The sequence below is a fragment of the Lactuca serriola genome, chromosome 4, assembly GCF_051521515.1.
Source record: "Lactuca serriola cultivar US96UC23 chromosome 4, Lser_US96UC23_V15, whole genome shotgun sequence".
Lineage (NCBI taxonomy): Eukaryota > Viridiplantae > Streptophyta > Magnoliopsida > Asterales > Asteraceae > Lactuca > Lactuca serriola.
The window spans coordinates 218717787-218727163 of record NC_136411.1 but is presented as its reverse complement, the minus strand read 5'-3'; positions in this window follow the sequence as shown (position 1 = coordinate 218727163).

Sequence of the window (9377 nt, the reverse complement as noted above, 5' to 3'; positions counted from 1 at the left end):
TTTATATTCAAGCTTGAGTTATCTCAATAAGAGGTTGTACATGTTTACCAGGTGATAACAAGGACTGATCATCCATATCACTTGAGTGAAATCGATGCAAGAATGCAACCGATAGGGTTCACAGGCTCATAAACTTTCCCTTAACATATTAGTCTAATTCAAAGGCCCACGACCTTTAACCACAACATGAATTAAGGATTAAAATGCTCGCAACATTTCCCTTGACACACGAATACTTAAGTCCTAAAGGCCTCAAGGTGATGACCTCAACTTAACTTGGATGACCAGGCCCAGAGTGCAACACTCCTTAGCCCATGAGTTAGAGTAAGTTATTAAACAGTAATCAGAAAATGCTAGCTAAAAATAGTAGCCTAACAAAGAGGACAAGTCAAGATTTACAAGAAGGGACCAACCAAGGTCTCGACTTGAAAACAGAAGCTAAGGACTTGAAGGAAAGACGAGCCCCGAGCTCGCGAGTGTTGGGATCTTGGTACAAAGCTAAAGAACTTTGGTTTAGTACAAACAGACTCTCACCCAGCAAAAAGAGGGAATTATTCAAATACACCACCAAGACAGCAAGAAATGCCCTCAAACAATTCCAAAGACCAATATCAAGACGACCAAGACCAAAACAAGCAAGCAAACTTTAGGCGAGAAGCAGCCGCATCACCATGACTCTTGTAGGCAAGCAACTGTTGGATTAATGTCTAAGTCCATAACTATAATTGGTAAGACTTGACCCGACCCGGCATGGTCCATTTGGGTTGCATACCATCATGCACTTGGATAGACTATAATGAGAGAAATAAGACACTTATGGTTATTAATATATTATAAGTTCTAGTATATTAATAATAAGAATAATAAGATTATTTAATTAGTATTGATCAAGAATTAATCTAGGATTCATTAAGTGATCAAAAGAAGACTAATTAAATATATGGGTTGATTGTGTAAATCATCCATACTTGTATAGTGGGCTAATGCTCCATGGATAATCAAGTTGGGCTAAAACCCATAGGATGGTCCATGGATGCTCCATGGTGTATTTGTACCCATGGATCATGGAAATGAAAGGCCATGTCAATTATGGTTTACATGGTGTAACCCTAACTATATAAGCATCTTATTCTTGACCAAAATCGGCCACTAGTGTGTGAAGTGAAAGGGCTAGCCGATTTCATGAGTTGTAGAATTCTCTCAAGTTATCCTAAGTGTTTTGGTGATTGTGATTCCATTTGAGGCTTCCACACTATTGGGGCTAGGCACTCAAGCTTCATGAAGACTTTCTACATCAAAGAGGTATGTATTCTATCTTGTTACACTCATTGTTTTTGTATGCTAGATTAGGATTATACCTTGGATGTTCTTATTTGCATGTATAATAGAGAAAACATAGATCCAAGGTATTCAGGGTTGCATGTACACTTAGGAGTGTTAGAATGCTCAAAACCCAACAGTGGTATCAGAGCCTAGGCTTGTTTTCTATTATACTTAATGCAAATTGCTGAAAAATGCTGAAAAACTCGATTTTCTGGTTTTCTGGGCACTGGACTCGCCGAGTCCACTGATGAACTCGCCGAGTCCATGAGTAAAATTATCCTACTCGCCGAGTAGGTTCATGCACTCGCCGAGTAGGAGCCCCAGACATCATATTTTCGAGGTTTTTGGCTAGAAATGGACTAGGAACATTACCCTAAGTTGTTTTTGAACTTATAAACTTGTTTTTGATGTGGCAATGTTCATGCTAATCCATTTTCAAAGATAATTGTCAATAGATTCATGTTTTGTATTAGTTTAAAGTGTTACTCTAATTACATGGAAAAGTTTGATTTGAATTATCTTGTTCTTATGAGTTGCTTAGATTAATAGAAAAGTTGAGTGAAATAGTTGTTTTCAATCCAAATTAATCTAAGAGTTGATTCTAAAATGTGTTTTTGTAACTTGTCCTCAAGTTATATGAAAAGACACATTTAAGTTTCATAAAACTCATAAAAGTTGGCAATGGTTACAAAAGATGAAGAGTCTTGTCCTTAAGTTATGGAGGTTCAAGAGTCACTTCATTAATAAATAAATAAATAAAGTGTAACCTTAATTAATTCCATAAGTTAGAAAATAAAGAAAAGTTAATTCTTTTAATTAGTTTAAAGTCTTCCATAACTTGTCCTCAAGTTATGGAACTTGAAGAGTTTTTGGATTAAAACTACTTTAAACACATAAATCATGGAATTAATTAGTTTTGAATAGTTTCAAAACTTGCCCTCAAGTTTTGAAATTTGTAAAGTTTTCTCTTATGAATACTTTAATTCCATGTTAGCCCTTAGAATTTTAAAAGTTAAAATTCAACCCTTATACTTTATAATATTATAAGTTAATAATATATATATATATATATATATATATATATATATATATATATATATATGTATAAGAGTAAAGTCAGTCTTACCGCTAGTATGCCTCATTCACGAAGCCGGTCTATAAGGTGGGTATAAGGTTGTTGACTATAAAATGGCAACTTAATGGGTGTCCACTCTCACCCACTGCTTGCTTGACCGGTGGAGGGTCGTTAGCCGAACGGGTTTGACAGGACTATATTTCTCCCTTCATTAAAAGTATTAATGATAAATACTAAGTAACTAAACTCTTAATAATACCCAATCTTAGTTACTTAGGAAAATGTGAATAAGGTGCTAATCCATGAAATTACACTTTACACTTTGTCTAAGTCATTAGTGGAGCGTGTGTGGTTAACCGGCACACTAACCTGGACTTAACAAGGTAGGTAAAGGGTGACTTAATATTTATCATAGTATCGATGGAGCGTGTGTGGTTTACCGGCACATCGATTGAGGGGTAATTTATTAAGGGTACCAAGTGATTTGCATGGTTACTTCACACCTTGTTTTGTGATCCTCGGCATCCCAGTCACAAAACGTGAAGGGCACACTCAAGATTGAAACATGCCTTTGAACAGTTCAATGAATCTCAAAGATCTAGGAGTTTCAAAACCAATTAAAACCTAATAATACATTTCGTTTATCTTGGTGGAAATTGGTGAATCGTCATTCACCTACCTTCAAATATTTTATAGCTTGGATTACGGCATACCTCTTCTAAGTTATAAAATAGTTTGTTGGGTCCTAGCCTTAATATTTCATATTGGGTGTCATATTAAGGACTTTAAAATTCAACTATCTTGAATGTCTCCCAAAAGATGTCTGGTTTAGACATTTATGATCTTCCCAAATCTCTTGAAACAAGCTTTCCTAAATGAAGATGATGTCCCTTGGAAATCATACTTCATTCACCACCTCCAATTATTCTCCCTAACCCACATGTTCTTAAAAAGGTTTAAGGTCACTCAAGCCCTATTGGCAAGGCAAGGTCTAGGTGTCGTTACATCTTGGAGATGTAGTCACATATTGACAAGCCGGGAGAGTTGGGTGTCAAAGTCTTGAGAAAGTTGGTGGTTCAATCACTTTCTAAGTCACATAGTGAGTTCCTTTGGGACACCTATGAAATAGACTATGACAAGACCCTTAATGATCTTATCTATTTGTTAAGATCAACTTCCTTGAAACTTGATGGAAATTGACAATAGTGACACAGGAAATCCCGGAAAGCATTCTCTTCCCAATGGAAAGGGATCGGCCATAGTCAACTCGGTTGACCAAATGGTAAAGAGGAAAAACTAAGTCCGTGATAGTCCCGTGTACCATTATCAAAGGGTCCATATGTTTATATTGCCAAAGAAAGGGGCATTGGTTGCGAATCTGCCAAATTTGCCTAAGGATGTTAAAGTCAATAAGTTTGACTCTACTTCAGGTAAAGTCCACTATCTAACTCTGCTAAGTTTCTATTCTGAGATTCTTGATACATGATGTGACTGGGTCACATGGTGATGTTTTAAGAATCAAAGAAAAGTGAAGAAACTTAAAGAAAGAATATGTTGAATCTGATGGCGTAGATGGATTTTTATCGCATAGTTTGAAGATCAGATTCTTGAGCTACTTCTTAGGAGTTATGAGATATTGCTTAGGAATAGATAACAACAAGGTTTCATATGGATTGTAAGGATAAGTTTTCCGCAAAGTTTTAAAATAAAAGAAAAAGGTTTTGATTTTATTTATTTTAAAATATCCTTACAATGGCATTTGAGGAAAAGTTGTTGCTTATAAGATTCCACTGATAGTAGTATTGGAAAGTGAATTTGATTCTGTCATTTGTGGTAATGTCAAAATTTACCAAATAAGGAAAGATTCTCATCACCCAAGTTTCAATTGGACCGAAACTTGGAATTATGCAAGTTGTATAGCATGATGAATGAGAACTTTCAAGTATTGGAAAATTAAGACTAATTACTCGGTCACATGGATGTGTGAGTCAAGTAAAGGACTAACGGATCGAGTACATAGTCTTGTGCACTGATTAAGTCCACCACAAAAGATTGATAAGACTATATCTCATGATTTACTTAAGTTCAGTAAATATTATTATACTTACAAGCTTAAGTGTAACTCTGAGACATTGGAAAAGGTTTCATTGTATGGCAGAGCGAATAAGAAGAATCAAATTAGGCAGAAGGATAAAAGTTTCTCAAATCTGAAAAGATGGGAGAGTACTTTAGTATCAATTTTGTGATCATCTTAATGATTAAGAAACCATATCAAAATTAGTTCTCTAAGGAAATCTTAGTGCATTCTTATGACTAAGAAGAGGAATTTGAATTGTTGAAGTGGTTAAATCAAGAAGATGAGTCATACTTCGTTCCAATACAAGTCTTAGAGTCATACTCTAAGATTGTAATTTGAGTGACATGTCTCAAAGAAGGTTGAAAACACTTGTCAAATGTAAGAGTAAAAGTTTTCTACTCTTGTACATTTGAATTTGGTAAGTTGTGATGTTTTAGATAAAACAAAGACCAACTAAGGCCAATTGTGTGAAGTGTTTGTCTTGATTAGAATCCGCACTGTCTCTTGGATGTTTGACAAGGGAGTCTTATATGTCAAGAGGACAGTGGGAGTCTTAAAGGTCTTGAAAGTCTCAAGAACTAATCAAGAATAGAACCAGAAGTTCTTCACTAGCACACGACTTGAGGTTTATAACCTATCATGTTGACATATTTTGTGCCCATTCCAGTTAAAGTTGGCTTTGCATATGAGTTCTTAGAGTTCTCAATTGGTTGCACAACAACTTGGAAGCAATGGCAGGTCCTTGAGCTGCCAGGTGGCAATAAATTAAGATTGAGTTCAGTCCATATGAGTTTGGATTTGTCATTATCCTTGTCTTGTGACTATGGTTTTGACAATTCACATGGATAAGAACATATACACCATTAAATCTAAGTGTCATAAGGTTTCTCTCCGATTCATGAAAATGATGGTGAGGAAACACTTTCACTAAGTAGATTTTAGCTAGATAGCAATTGTGATATTTGCATTCTCAAAGTCGTTAGTGGAGCGTGTGTGGTTTACCGACACACTAACCTGGACTTGTGAGAAGTGGCAAAAAGGTCTAACCATTATGATTACGACATCCCTCTTCATAATTGTTTAGACACACAAGTGTGCTATCTAAGGGAAGGTGTATGATTTTGATAAAGTCTTATCAAAACAATCTAGTATCAGGAATCTCAAATTTAGTAAGAAAGTCAGTTGATTTCTGAGTACATGTCAAAGCTAGTGGGAGCATAAGTGTTATGCTAATAATCATCATGTTAGTGGGATCATGATAATTATGATAAGTATTGCAAGTTAGCAATGTTAATTATAGAAAACAAAAGTTTCAATTTGGGAAAAGTTGTTTTGCTATAATTAAGGGAGAGGAAATTATACTTCATCTCAAATCTATAAGCTTAGATCGTGAGGTTTTAATCATTTAGTCAAGGATATATATATGAATTTCATGTTGGAATGGCTCAACATAAGGAAATTCTCTATATGGGTCCATTATTTGCGTTCTAAAATTCGATTATGATTACGGCATCCCTTTTCATAATTTGAGTTATGAGAACTTGGCAAATTGAAATGGAATTGTTATAGCAAAAGACTGGTTTAGTCTTTATGTGAGACATCATGAATCGATTCCCATATGCTTCGGATATAGGATCGATTACATGTGCTATATTCATCCTTTCTAAACTTTTCCAAATGCCTGGGGCATTAAGAAGGGAAAAGGTTTAGAACTGGATATGACTAAAAGGATTTAACAATTGTCGAGGACAATCTAAGGTTTACCAAAGATTGGGTGCTCAAGGATAGTTGGAAGTATAGTGATAATTCTGGAAGGACCATATTGACATAGTCTGTAAGGAGGCAACTCTTGTTCAGAAGTGATAGTCAAAATGGAATCTAGAAATGTTTCGAAGTTAGTTTTTTCAATCTGTTTAAGATTAGGAAACTTAATGCAAGAAGGATGTTTCCAAGGAGTTGATCTCCTTTGGAATACTCTGTAATGATTGTTGTCAAGTCTTTCTGACTTTGTGCATAATCATTACAAGAGGATCAATGCATATAAGTTTAGAATCTAACAAATTCCAGTAAATGGCATGAATTTGGAATTCTTGCATTTGCAGTAAGGATTTGGGACTGTGAAAAGAGAATCATTGAAGTTATGTTCAATTGATCTAGTTCACAAAGTAATGATCATAGACAAACATAGTATGCATACTTGGTGTATGGCATGACTAGTGTTTAGAAAACATAGTGTACATGCTTGGAGCATGGGACAACTATTGGTTTTAAATTCAAGAATAATGTTGATAGCTGAAACAGTATACAATGAATAATGTGTAATCATATGGTGATAAATAAAAGGTGTTTTATTGATGTTCAAAGGGTTGATACCATATTGGATTCAATTATTATTGTGTTCCACTTTGCATGTTTTGACTTCCCGAATAAACTAGGTTATTCTTCCGGAATGACTAAGTTATTCAAACCATCCACTGTCATGGGTTGGCTTGTAGAGGTCTAAGGTGTTGGACAAAGGGCTACAACACTCATGAGTGCTCATAAGTTCTGAGTATTGGATTCAACCCGCGCTCATTGGAATCACTTCAAGGATTTTATCACGAGTGATCATGAGACGATAATATCTTATATTCTTCAAACCTAGAGATATGAGTTGTTACTATGAGTTGGTTGTACATTGATTGCATGAAAACGCATTTGGTAACTCGGTGCTATAAAACGTGCCTTTGTGTATGATTCAACAAGTAGTAGAACAAGCCATATGAGTCAAAGTTTATCCGTTCCTTTTACCTTCGGGATAAAAGCGATATCTGTGGGCCCCTCGATGATTTGATGATGACAAATGGAAGTGCTCGGCCGGGCCAGGACTGATTTGATTTGTTCAATTAGTCAGTCGTCATAAATCGAAAATCGGGAAACAACAAATGGACAGAGAGAATGATTATAATCCATGTCTCAGTCCATACGATATCTAGAATGGAGGAATATATGATCCCTTATCTAATGGACAAGTCATTGACAAAGGTCAGAGTTCATCTACAAGGTCAGAGTTCGACAGAAGCTTTTGAGAGCTACGATTGCCAGTTGGTTCCTGAAGTCATACGCAATAATAGTTTTAAACTTATCCAAGTGGGAGACTGTTGGATTAATGTCTAAGTACATAACTATAATTGGTAAAACTTGACCCGACCCGACATGGTCCATTTGGGTTGCATACCATCATGAACTCACCAACATTTCATATGTTGACGTTTTTCCAAAATAACTTGTATTCTCGAGTAACAGGTAAGCGGAAGATTTATAAGAAGTAATGTTAGATGTTATGTTAAAAACACTCGAACTAGTTATGTTATGAATGTGTAATGTAAAACAATGTACTTGATGTGAACAATTTCAGTTGTAATATATTGATGCATGGTGACGTTTATGTTATGATTCATGTGTATTCATTGTGCTGGTATTCAATTAAAGTCACGCAAGCCCTCAAACGTTTCTGCCGTCTGGTTCGGGGGTGTGACATTAATGAAATCATATTATTTAATTATTATTAATCAAGAATTAATATGAAATTAATTTTGTAGTCAAAAGAGACTAATTAAATATATAGAGATTGATTATGTAAATCAATGATTCTAATAGTGTGAGCCAATGATCCATGATTATGGGCTAAACTAATCCATGGATAGTCTATGGAGGTTAAACCCTTGCAGCATGAGAATGTGGAAAGTCATGGGTTATTAAGGCTTACAAAGTGTAACCCTAGCATGTGCAACACTATAAATAGAGCCTCCTAGAGCCAAAATCGGTTGCCCCATCATTGAAAGAGATTGATACACGATTTTGAGCTTTCTAACCTATTCTCTCAAGCATCATCTTGCATATGGTGTTTGTGAACCAATACATGCATCAAACTTAAGGTGCTCAAGCTTTCAAAGGTCAAGAACTCTACCCTACTCAAGAGGTATGAATCCAAACTAAGTTTTTATTATATAGCTTCAGTTGTATGCTAGTTAGGGAGAATGATTTGGAAAAACAAAATGCATGTATAATTAGAGAAAACATAGATCCAAGCATTTAGCGGTTGCATGTGCACCATAGGAGTGTTATGGTGCTCAAAACCCAACATACCCAATAGAGAGTTGTACTCCTCAAGATCATTCTAGATGTTCTTTTATATTCAAGCTTGAGTTATCTCAATAAGAGGTTGTACACGTTTACCAGGTGATAACAAGGACTGATCATCCATATCACTTGAGTGAAATCGATGCAAGAATGCAACCGATAGGGTTCGCAGGCTCATAACCTTTCCCTTAACATATTAGTCTAATTCAAAGGCCCACGACCTTTAACCACAACATGAATTAAGTATTAAAATGCTTGCAACATTTTCCTTGACACACGAATACCTAAGTCCTAAAGGCCTCAAGGTGATGACCTCAACTTAACTTGGATGACCAGGCCCAGAGTGCAACACTCCTTAGCCCATGAGTCAGAGTAAGTTATTAAACAGTAATCAGAAAATGCTAGCTAAAAATAGTAGCCTAACAAAGAGGACAAGTCAAGATTTACAAGAAGGGACCAACCAAGGTCTCGACTTGAAAACATAAGCTAAGGACTTGAAGGAAAGACGAGCCCCGAGCTCGCGAGTGTTGGGCTCTTGGTACAAAGCTAAAGAACTTTGGTTTAGTACAAACAGACTCTCACCCAGCAAAAAGAGGGAATTATTCAAATACACCACCAAGACAGCAAGAAATGCCCTCAAACAATTCCAAAGACCAATATCAAGACGACCAAGACCAAAACAAGCAAGCAAACTTAAGGCGAGAAGCAGCCGCATCACCATGACTCTTGTAGGCAAGCAACTGTTGGATTAATGTCTAAGTCCATAACTATAATTGGTAA